Raw genomic sequence first — 13,436 nt, 5'->3', positions numbered from 1 at the left:
ATGTGGAAGACCCAAGGTTGGGAATGGGTTTGCAAAAGAACTAAAAATGTGCATTTTTATATAGTCCCCATCCTGTTATTTCACGTTCAGTGCAGAATGCAGGCTTTCTTAGTAATCTGTTTCTAAAACTCAGTATCCATATTCTAAAGCAATATTAGTTAATATTAATCAGAGGAAAGCAATTCTCTGGCCTCTGAGGTTATATTTCATGTATGGCTGTTCTCCAGCCCACATAATATCTCTACATAGCTACACAGGAAACAAAGACTAGCGCCTGGAGAAAATCTCCAAAGGGCCATAAAAATAAAAGATAAGGTTCATTGTATGGTAAAAGCATTCACATGACAAGCATAAACTCACCTTTGCAGCTGCCTTGGACATAGCATAACACAAATAGATCAGATGGGCAAGTTACCAGGGCAGGAGACTCCCTTAACCTCTTTTTATAGAGGATGAACAATAGTGAGAGGAAACATAGGCCTCCTGTGCTAGTTTAGTCTTTCGGGAAGGTAACATGACAAATAGGGGTGACTATCTAGGAGAACGGTAGAATGTATTTCTCAGTGAAAGAATAATAGAAAATTGGTACAATCCTGGTAGAGGAGGTGAATGATAATTGTGCAGTTTGTATGTTCAACTTCACTGAAACAATTTTCCCTGAATGCAAATACAATCTCCGTGTACATTACTTCTTTTAGTGCCATCAAAATTACTTCGCCTGATTATGTAGGGATATAAGTCATTGTGGTGTAAGGCATCTAAGTTTTAGTGAAATGGCAGTTTAAAAACACCTCTTGGTTTTGCAAATTTTGGGCAAAACCAGGAAGGCCAAATGCATTAACAATATATAAAATTCTATATTATTAGCATTATTGGAATGGGCTTTACAGTAGATCATCCTAAATGTAGGCTATTTTGTTTTGAAACAATTGTAGCTATAGTGGATTTTAATTATTTTCAAGAACTCTGAAAGAACAAGCTGGGGTTGTCCTATTTTAGAACCTCAATAGCAAAGGGTGTTTAAACATATCAAGGATACCGTGTTTATTGTGCTTTTAAAATCAGTTAATGAAATTAATGTTATTATAAAGTTATGAACATATTTTTATTATTTTTTCATGTTTCTCTCAAGCATTTCAGAAGGTTAATTATCAGCTTCATTCAGGTGGAAGAGTAAAATGAATAAGGGAACACTTAACACCCGTGATTATGAGCTTCAAGAACCATAAGATTGGTTTGAAATCCCTAAGATTCATAATATTAAATTGTTACAAAGTTCATTACAGTTTAAAGATTTGAATGTACTTTTGAATTGCATACCCAAAATTTGGAACATCACTCTATGAGGAACTGTTTATTGATCCAACATGGAGAATAGCAAACTGTTCAATGTCAGAAAGATAGAGGCTTCCCAGATTTATCATCTCAACAGTATGTGTTCTCAACTCATAATTTTGGGTATGTGTTTACTTTCTATCTATCAACTGGCTCTTTACCACCGCATCGGAAAAACTGATGGATATTATCTAATGTGGTTAAAGTTTAATGATGGATAGAAAAATGTGATTGAATTATTATATGTACCCTAATATGTTTTGGGTTTTTTAAATATATTTTTTGTTCTGTTTTTGTTTTTGTGCTCTTTTTTTCTTTGCCGTACATTAAAGCATAACACGAGAGAGATGAAAAGTGCTGCTTGATTCAAAACTAGCCTTGCTTTCCTCAAGTACTGCTTGAGGACTGCTTGGGGACTGCAAATCCTGTTTTCAATCTTTTGGTGATTGAACCATGTTGTAATGGGGATTTGCCATTCTACACATTAAGGAAATGCTGTTTAAAGGCAACAGCAGAAAAAGGGAGAAAAATGCTTAGACTTCTTGCAGGGTTAAAGAAGTGTCCACAGTCAGGGCATTCATTCTTGGAGATATCTCAAATGCTTCCAAAACAGCTTGGAGACTAGAGATGTTTGAGGGAAGGGTGTTAAGAAGAAGAAGACCGGGAATATATAACCCTATTCCCCCCAAGCATAAGGACCAGAGGTGGTATTCAACAGGTTCTGACCAGTTCTGGAGAACCAGTAGCGGAAATTTTGAGTAGTTCGGAGAACCGGCAAATACCACCTCTGACTGGAGATTTTACAGTATCCTTCCCCTGCCACGCCCACAGAACCGGTAGTAAAAAAAAATTGAATCCCAACACTGATAAGAAAGGTATCCAGGGAAGATCCTCTTAAAATTGTCTGCCTTGTTTTTGCAACAACACTCAGCCATTTTTTCTTCTCCTGAGCAAAGGATGAGAGGGAAGGCATTTTATTGCTCCATTCACAGCAATAAAATGGGCTCATTTGGACTCAGCCCTACCAGGTTTCCCTACCAGGATCTTTAAGTCAAACACAGAATATTATTTAGAATAGAATATTCTTTATTGGCCAAGTGTGATTGGACACACAAGGAATTTGCCTCTGGGGCATAAGCTCTCTGTGTACATACAAACAGCAAAGTGTTAATTCATAAATCATTAGATACACCATAAATCATAACAAACAAACAACAAAATGATATAATCTAAGATACCAATAGAAGAAGGTAATAGGAAAGATGAGAAGGATAATAGCAGTACAGTACAGCCCCACTTCATAGGTAAATAACCTTACGTGTAAGACAGTGCTATGGGGAATGAGTTGTTCAGCAGAGTGATGGCATTGGGGAGGTGGGGGAACTGTGCATAGTTGTTTTGGCACACAATGCCCTATAGCAACATCCAGAGGAGAGGAGTCAAAACAGTTTATGTCCAGGATGTGAGGGGTCTGTAGAGATTTTTCCAACCTTCTTTCTGGCTCATGCAGTATACAGGTCCTCAAAAAGGAATCCAGTCAGGAAGTAGTCAAACAACCAAGGTCTTAGTGCCTTTTAAAATGGATTCAGAAGCAATGGGAAACCATACATCCCAGTATGGTTTTGATAATATGGATGCTTGTTCCAGGGTTTTCCAAGATAAAAATCTGAAATAACAGTACCTCCTAGAAGGGCTGAAATTACTAATTTCACGAAACTAATTCACTTCTCTCAACACCTTTTAGGCCCCAGCCCTAAAATCCTTATCCAAGGATTTCTAGCCAACATGATCACACTCTGGAAATCTAAAAGGTACTATTTTCACACATCTGGAGTACATCACACTGGGAAAAACTGATTTAATTTGAATACCCTAGATTCTATTGATTCATTTGTTGAGTAGTTGTGCAGCATACATACATATTATGCACTATATTGCTCTGAAAAATAAACTATAAAAATCAGCACAGTACATGCTATCACATGAATCCTATAAACTAGATAGAGACATATTTTTTTTCTATGCTTGATCCAGGATCTGACTGGCTGTCATCAAGTAATAAAGCAAGATTTAGTATAGATCAAGAGAAGTTTCATCTTCTTAATTTTTGTCTTGGTGGTGGTATAAAGGATGAACCAGGAAACAGGTGGTATATTTCTCACCTTAATTTCATGTGAAAAGATTTGAAATTACCTCCAATGGAAAAGGGGATGGTAAAGTTGATGGAGCTGGTTGAGACAGAAAACCTGAGCCACTGATGTGTGTTTTAAAATAAGTGCTGAAATATTCTGAATTAATGTCTAACTCAGATCATTATTTACAATGGGAGAGGAGGTGAAAACTGAAAAGTCTTCTTTATCAGAATCAAAATAGAAAATCCAATTGTATGGAGGGGGAGGAAGAGGTTCCCTTCAGAAAAATAAAAATGTTTGCCTTGTTTTACTAGGATTCATGCCATTATCTGAAAACCCACAATGCGGAAGGAAGAGAAGAAAAATGTTTTTCATGAAAATAATCAGAGGCATTTTGGCAACTACTTCTGAATGCTTTTTATTACTTGGATTCCTGATAAATAGATCCGCAAAACAGTTTGTTCTTAGCTGAAACTTGAAATGGTAAGGCAGCTCAAAGCAATGAGTAAAAATTTGGTTAAATCAATGGAAAATTCTCCATGTTTAATGATATACAAGCAAATGATTGTGAATGTGCTTTGCTTATTCAATTCTTGAACAGTTCTAAGTGGCAAAGAATATAGGTAGTTATATAGGTAGTTCTTGACAGTTATATAGGTAGTTCTTGACTTACAACAGTTCTTTTAGTGTCCATTTAAAGTTACAATGCACTGAAAAAAGTGACTTATCACCATTTTTAACACCTACGACCATTGCACCATCCCATGTTGAAAATTCAGATGCTTGGAAACTGGTTCACATTTATGATGGTTGCACTGTGATCAACTTTTTGCAATTTTCTGACACGCAAAGTCAATGGGGAAGCCAGAGTAACTTAGCAACCATGTTATTAACTTAACAACTGCAATGATTCACTTAACAACAATGACAAGAAAAGTTGTAAAATGGGGCAAAATTCACTTAACAAATGTTTCACTTAGCAACATAAATGTTGGGCTCAGTTGTGGTCGTAAGTCTAGGAGTATCTATAATTGGCGTCTGCTTTATTGAACAGGAAACAACATCCATTGACTTAACCATGATTGGATACATTAATGTGAGTAGTGCTTAGTATATATGTGTGTATGCATATACCAAAACCAAATAACATATAACAAAAGTGTGTACTTTTGTTATAACAAATGATTTAATTTTTAAAGGAGCACACCTTCAGATCACTTCCCTTCTCTGGTTAAAAAAAAAAAAAAGTTCAGAGGAATTTTATGTATCCCAATTCTGACATAATTTCCACTTGACATTTAGAAGGGGAAAAAAAGCAGGACATTCTTTTCTTCTTTTTAATCAAAGTCTACATAATCTGGCTTTCTTCAATAAAAGTTTTTTAAAATGCAAATAAAAATTACCTCAAAAATTTTCAGAGGGGCGCAGGAATTTAAGCTCCAATTCTAACTAGATTTACCTAGAGGGAAATCTATTGAACTCAGTTGATCTTACTTTAGAAGAATTCATATTGCATTACTTTATTATTTGAGTTATGAGCTATAATGTCAGGTGGGTCCTTCCGTGAGTAATATAGCAGATTATCAAAATATTATTTAAAGAATGATTTTTTTTCCGTTTATATATTTCCTTATTGTAATCCTCAAGAAGGTACAGAAGAAGGCATCCAAGCAAAGGGGTTGCAGTAGCCGTGCAATGAAGAAACTTTGCAATGTTTCAAGATTTTAAAATTTAGGAATCCATTGGAATAGAGGACATTTGAGAACAGGCTGAAAAATTACAAGTGGTATGTAGAGGAATGATTTGGATGAAGTTTTTCTTTTTTCTTGCTTATAGACAAAAGGAAATATATTACTGAAGTTTTGAAATTGTTACTGGAGGTTATGAGGAGAGCTTCTAGCAGAAAGACCTTTAAAAGTAGTTTGGACAAATCCATTAAGACCACTAGTCATCAAGCTAAACCAGACCCCAAGTTTGGAAAACAGAGGTAGGAGATTGATGATCTCTTTTCTTGCTTTTTGGCATCCCAAAACATCCAAGACACAACCAAGTCTATATAAAGGAGGCAAGGTCATTGTGATCTAATCTTGCAGGATTCTTCTTGTGATTTCATATTTATGTAGGAGTATTTCCTGCTGCTGGTCAAGCTAATAATGACACAAAGATGGAGACTTCCACAATAACCCATTCGTGCAGTTTCCTCCTCTCCAGGGAGTTCTGGGAAATGCTCCTATCTGAAATCTGGAAGGCTTCTACCAGTCAGTGTATAATGGCAATGATGATCCATGGGCCAAATCTATGATTTGTGATAAGGCTGGATTTCTTTGGTTTCAGCCACACCCTCCCTAATTTTCGGCATTGGCCACAGAATTCTTCTTTCATCAGGATACCAATTGCTGCTTGCCTGAACAGGCTACTGACACTCCTTGACAAGATTGTCAACACCTTATTTTAAAGGGTGTTCCTTCCGTACCCAGAAAGAAAAAAGCAATTTTTGGCAGGCGTGACATCTTCTAGCAGGTGGGAAGCACACCTGCCTAACCTTCTTTGAGAAGTTGGTTACTGCCAATATGTATTGCTTTCCATCTGTGTAGGCCAAGGATCTATGGAAGCAATTGGATAGTATATTTTCAAATACAGATCAGCAGAGATAGGAAGGAAGAAATGCTCCAGTTTAAAGGGAGCAAGAGGGAAAATATTGATTATGAAGTAAGAAATGCTCCAGAAACTGGCTGTTCCCATCACCGTTTCCAAACTCCAAGCTCTCCAAAGCAGTTTGAAACTGACCACTGAACAACTTGATCAGACAGTAATGTTGACAACAACGAGTGTAAATCATTGTGGCTTTTGTAGCTTCCTCTCCCAGTCCAACAGTGATCAAAATTCCTTCACCCAATCCCCTTCACATAAAAGACAAAAACAAAAACGTTTTGCCCAGGACTAAAGAGAAAAAGAAAACTAATGGATTCTTGTCAATTTCATACTTCCCTCTTTCCCTGTCAGAAAATTATGAAACAATCAAACCAGCATCCCCTTTGAAGGACCTCCTAGGGAAACTGGAGCTTAAAACTCAGGGGAAGTGATAAAGCAAGAAATCACTCCAAGGGACAAATGGTCCAAGCTCCACAAAGCTCCAGTGTTACCATATTTTGTTTCCTTTTAACTTTCCCTCAGCTGTTTCATCAAATAAGAACTATTTTAGGGAGTCAACATATGATTGACTACATTCAGGAAGAATTAAAATATTTTTCATTGTGACAATTTCTTTTGGAAGGGGAAAACTAGAGGAACATAACTTGGTTGAACTTTTCCAGGTCTGCAGATGATTCCCTGGTGTATTGGACAGACTTCTTTCCTTTCCTTTCTCGTAATTCCTTATAGGCAAAAGATTCTTTCAGCTGTTTATTTTCCATCTACCCATATGTTCCCCACAACATCCAGCCTACCCTCTGTTTTAAGTTTAAACTTAGAAGCCATAAATGTAGCAGATGAGCAAATGTCTGAAGCCAAGCGGAAACAGCACAAGTGAAAACAAACACCATATGTTTCAGGGTGCCTTCTTTCCCTGGGAAGTAAGAGCCAAAGGCAAAGAAAGGTTCATATGCAAATGTTTGCTATACTTTTCTTTCTTTGGTGATGGCCATTAATATTCCAGACGCACATGCAAGATAGAATCCAATGCTGCTTATCTGGAAAAAAACCAGCACATGCATATATGAAACCACCTTGTTACATACTTATCACTACTGTGTTTTGGTTATGTGGGCAAGACTTTATCAACCAGAACAGTTGGTGAGGAAGAGGTGGAAAGCATCTCAGTTTAAATTGTACTAACTCCTTTAGGATTCTTTCCAATGGCTACATTAAGGTGCATTCCACACAGGCTGTCTCACATGGCTAAGCTTTCACATAGTTTGGTAGTTTAGTGTGGTCCCACCTCAAAGCAGAGGATTGGTTGATTCTCCACTTTTTGTCTCCTCTTCTGCTCAGTGTTACCTACTGGCAGAAAAACAACCTTCAATCACTCCACCTAATCTATCAAGGGGATAGGTTGGGGGACTCCAGCAATCATTGAACTGCCTTTTCAACAGCTCTATTAGAGGAGGTGGGGTGGATATAGGAATGCCAATGTTCCAAAAGTTGGATATTCTCATGTCCCAAAAAAGTTTTGGTTGACAGATTGGTGAGGCAGAGGAGGGTGGAAGGTGGAGCAGGAGAAAACTTGCAAACACATCAACAAGGTTATGTCTTGCTTCGACATGCCAGCTAGCCGGAATATTTATTTATTTATTAGCATATCGCTGATTTCCCAGAAGATTTATAGGCTTGTATTCAGGAAAGGGTTTTTTTAAAAAAACATCCCAGCAAGTTCATCCTACTCTGATATATCTCCATATGAAAAGTACCACACAAGGATTGCAGTGCTGGCAGCAATAATCTGCAATCAACAGCACCCAAAAGTATGCAAAATAGCCTTAGAGTGGGCAAAATCACTCGATTCTCTAATTTGAAAAATGTAATGGAAAATATGACCATTCCAGCCCCTATTGGACCCTAGCAATAAAAATTGTTGGCAGAATCCAATCTTCACTAGGTAAATAAACCAGTTTTTTTTTTAAAGGCAGGTTTACTGGTCTTCTGCAAGACCATTAAATGCATGTTGTTGTCTCTTTAAAAAATATACCATTTTTCCAGAAGACTGATAGATGCCTAGAAATAAGGAGAATGTGTAACACCTATCTGACATTTTTGCAAAACACAGGTGAGGATGGCCACTATTTTAATTTATTTATTTATTTATTTATTTGTCAAGTGATTATAAGATAACAGGTATAAGTATAAACATAGTTATGAATCCATGAAATGGATACATAAAAGAGAAATAAAAAGAAACAGCCCTATATTTATTCTTCCTTCTTGCTGAGGGTAAAATCATCATCTGGTCGCTGTGACTCCAGGGTAAAGAATGGTGTTCAGAAGCTTCAGACGGCTAATCCCATCTCATGATTGACACAATCACAAGGCACTGTTATTATGGCAAGATTTGTGGTGAAAGAAGAGGGGAAACACCACTTTAATAGAGAAAGAACTAAAAACAACGTAGGTGATTCCATAATTCGTTGGAAATGAAACAGACGTGTCATGAAGGCGAGTCCTTTAAAAACAGTTGGACGAAGGGACAATATCTGCCACCTCAGTGGAGCAGTCCTTGTGGCAAATAGTTCTCTGCCCTTCAATTTCTGGCATGAACTTCAATAAAATTTCTTCTAAGGCTTAAGAGGGACATTAAGGTAATCTAAAACATTTAACTCCTGGACTTATTTGCCTGATATAAGAAAAAAGATGGCCTATCAGTATGGACAAAAAATGGTTGGTTGATTGATTGCCATAAGGTGGGAGAAAATTCAGTAGAATAGAAAAGTCCCTCAGGGCAGTGAAAAGGGGTGTGGAGTTTGTTTATTTTTCCAGAAGCTAAAAGTGGTACACAATTATCGCAGTCCTTCTCTGCATCCCTTCATGTTTCAATCTTACATGACTTAATTATTCTTCATCCATCAAAAATGTATGATGAGATTAACCAGGATTTTCTAGAGCCCAGGACTGTCCTGCCAAAATTACCCATGTTCCAAGCATTATTGGTGTTCTCTGCCATCCTCAACTTTAAAAAAAACAGTCTTACATTCGTCCTCTGTTTCATATAGCACAACAACTTTCAAGGGGCCTCAGTGGTTTTCTATGTGAACTGAAATAGCCTTGGAAATTGGAGACAACGTCAGGAAAAATGGAGGGGTTTTGGTGCCATGTGCATTTTGAGATCATGGAACAAAAAGAGCATCCTGTTTGACAACATATTGGAGACAGGTGGCCATCTCCAGTTCTGCCTGTGCTTAAAAAAACATTCCAAATCCTCTGCAACATCAAATATACCACTAGCACTTTGGAAAGAATGAGGGGGAGGGGAGCCAAAAGTAGACAATTGCTATTCCTTATTTTATTGGTAAAAAGTAGAGGGGAATTACTAATAACACAAGTTTTGAGTCTCTATAGTACTCAGGAAATAGTCTCCTATTCCCTGGGCCCACTGAAATCTCTGGCCAAAACCAAGGCAATACTTTTCTTTTAGCTGGCATATAATACCCATAAAACACAACACTGGCATGCAGTCAAGAAGATTTCTGTGTCAAACTAAAATAGGAAAATATTGCTGAAAAATTGTTGAATACCTCTAGATGCTAGCTTTTCTTCCCATCTGGCACTTGTTCACGCCAAGATGGAACGAAAAACGGAAATAACCCTGTTTGCTCCATTTCAGGACCTAATTTAATTCTGATAGCTTGCATAAACGCACCAAAACAGCTGCATGTGGTCTATGTTGCTAAATAATGCTTAATAGTTTCCATATTTGCTTACATGTTGCCATGTTCCCTATGGTCAGCTGCTCATCGTTATTATGCACGTATGGTGAAAAGAGAACTGTAAACTACTCTGTCTCATAAGGTCTACTGCAAAGGTTCAATTGGAAGCATGCTTCTAAGAGGCAAGTGTTGGTTTGACTCTCAAACTTAAGAGTCAAGAGAAGGCAAGGAAGGGATTCCAATTTCTCTTTGGCTAGAGGTTGGATCAGAAATGGAGATCACCTTGTGGACTGAGGAGTAAATGCTGCAATAGCCAAGAACCAGCTCATCACTCACTGGGCAATGCACTACCTGTTTTGTTTTTTAATTGATTTCTGAACATTTGAGCCACTTTTCTGCTTTTTTTTTCTTCTGTTCAATCATTTTTGGAGACTGTTTGGATAAGTTTTCTTGGAAAGTTTTTTCAGAAATAGTTTGACGTTGCCTGTTTCTAAGGGCTGAGAGAAAATGAATATTAAAAACAGCAGTTGTTTTATTTAGGTTATGACTAATTCCTGTTGAATTAATTGTCTGGGACAGGTGTTTGAGCTAGGGTATTCAACTTCACATGATACATTATCCCACCTCATGACCACCTTAAGCATGTTATACAAAAGTGCCACCAATTCCATCCACTAAGGGACATGAGATTTTGTTGTTGTTGTAAGTTTGCTTCAGAATTCTAGAAGAATAAGAAAATAACCCTGAAGAAGAAATGCAAGGACATTTACACCAGGTTAGTCCTAAAAGACAAGAGAGGGTGAGAAAGAAACTCAAGATTGCTTTTCTCTTTAATAGAAGGGAGGAAAGAAAAACTGTCAGGTTTTCAAGATTCTTTTGTTATACCCTGCACTAACAAAGTAGAGTCCCAGCAATACTTGTGGAGTCTGTTTCTGGCCTACTTGAAGAGATACACCTAAACATTAATGACATTTGATCCAATGATTCTCACTCATTTTTGCACCTGTGAAACAGCTTATTCAACACAGAACAACTCAACACAGAACATCTTCATTGCACTGAATGATGTATTTGGCTTGGAGCGATTTAGTAATAGTTATTTGTTTATTTACAGTTCCACACCAGAATCTTGTGGTTAACTTATGGTAAATGTTAATCTATAAATCCAATCTTAATACATCTAGATAAAGACTGCATTACAATTCAAAATAATCTGATACCTTAGAAAGTTCCCACAAAAACTAGGTATTAGTTCTAGATGAACTTGGATACTTATGAAAGAAAAGCCTTTTTGCGTTTCATCATTGGTAGCTATGACAATTGAAATCAATTCTGTTCTTGCTCTAAGAATCCCATACATTTGATACTGTACCCACCATGATCAGGATGTTATATGTGTTTTGCATAATACATCAAGGAATAGAAAAGATAACTTCCGTGATAAATTTTACCTTAAACAAAAGATAGTAATTTCACAGAAATTAAGTCTAATCTAAATTTATAGACCGACTGACTTTAAAGCTGCTTCTGAACAAATCTGACTCATTGATTGATTGACTGACTGACTGATTGATTGATTAGATTTTACCCAATCTGTCTGCTTTGGCAGATACATTGCTCAATCTCCTGAATGAATTTTGGAAATTTATTATTATTATTATTATTATTATTATTATTATTATTATTATTATTATTATATTTTCTTGAATGTTCTATAAGTAATTCACCTGTTTACAAATGTAGGCCTTCTGAATGGACAAGAGAGTAAAGTAGCATTTCATAAATTTTAAGTTCATTCAATATATGTCTTTACCCTTCAATTCCCCTAATGAGAACATAATTAAAACTAGAAAGTTATGTATTTATCCCTGTATTAATGACTAAAGAAATCTGCCTGAATGGGAATACCAACTAGGCAGGAAGTAAGCATGGTTGACACTGAAAGTTGACATTTTCTAGATGAGTTAGGAGTAGGACTTCACAGCCAACATGGCTTCCATGCTGGCTTGGAGTTAGTTGTGAGATATCTGGAGAATGAAGAGATTGGGAAAGGTGCATCATGCTATTTTTATTTTATTTCCATTTGGCAACATGTTTGAAAGAGAAAAATTTTCTACAATAAACATTACTTATGTGGTGATTACTTTGGAACATAATGTTTCTTCTTGGGCAGATTTCAACGGTTTGTCATATTGCTGAGATTTTGTGTAAACATTACACTTACACTGTTATCGTGGAAGATGAAGACACTTTGCCAAGTGTTGATTATTGTAGATTACATATTATAGGTATAATATAATCACTCATTGTTGGGAAAATGTTCTATGATGATCTTGTGATATTATTTTTCTCTTTTATGTAAGCTATGATAAATATTAGATTGATAGCTGATGATGGTGATGATAGATAGATAGATAGATAGATAGATAGATAGATAGATAGATAGACAGATAGATACAGACAGATTTGTTTATATAATAAAATCTAATATGAACTAAACTTAAAAAAAGAATAGAAAGGAGAAAACCTTACAAGAAAAAAGTAAGAATATAATAAAGAAAGAGAAAATAAATATATAAAGAGATAACTTCCAACCATCGTTACAACAGGTATAAAGAAATTTAGTCACTCTTCATCCCTCTAAAGTTACAAATATTTGTCTTCTCATCTATATTTAATCTCTTATCTATAAACAAATCCACATCACATCATCTTTGAGGCCTGGTGTCAACAGAAAGTCCATAAAAGGTTGTCAGAAGCAACAATCTATTTTCTTTTAAATAAACCAACTTTATATTTCTTTTATTTTTAACAGATTACTTTTTTAGTTCATTCAAATATTGTCATAGGATTTGATTTCTCTTCATTTCTTTGTATCTCATTCAAGTTCTTCAAAACTTTAATAACTCTGCTTTGTAAATCCAGTAAAAAAAATCCAGATTATTCTCTCAATTTATCATCTTTGTTTTCCTTTTAAATTTAAAAACCTCAGTTGGTTTCTTTTGTAAATCCAATGAAACATCAAATCATCTCTTGGCCTATCAGTTATAAATCCATTTTTGTTGCCATCTCTATCATTCAAATGTAATTTGTTCTACACCTGTCATTTCTTCATTGATATCTTTTGGACACTGTCTATCTATAGAAGCAGACATGATTACTGCTGATGATATTGTGGCTAATATTTTCTGATTTCATTTCTTAAAACTCTCCATCAATATTTTCATTGTTATTCTGATTTGTAAGATTTTACAGACTTGTAAATTTTTCTTGTACCTGAAAGCTTTAATCTCATCTACTGTCCAGTTTTTTAAATCATGAAATTGTTTCTCTATTAGGTCTTGTAAAAAAAAACAACCAGAATCTATTTCACATAAGAAGCTGTTTCTTCTTTATAATTAATTACAAAATCTTATTGTAAAAGTTTCTATATTCCAATTTTATCTGGATTGTTCGTCCATTTATGTCTTTCTAAGATCAAAATCTTATTTTGCTTTTTGCTGTTTATCTCAGATGCTCTACATTCTTAATCTTATGATTAAAGTTTTCTTTTATTCAGGATTGAAGGCAGTCTTACCCAGCATTTTCAGACTTGTTGCTCCTCAGCTCATAT

Source organism: Pseudonaja textilis, chromosome 2, assembly GCF_049901715.1.
Source record: "Pseudonaja textilis isolate UNSWEBS1 chromosome 2, rPseTex1.2, whole genome shotgun sequence".
Taxonomy (NCBI): Eukaryota; Metazoa; Chordata; class Lepidosauria; order Squamata; family Elapidae; genus Pseudonaja; species Pseudonaja textilis.
Note: the sequence above shows the minus strand (reverse complement) of the source record.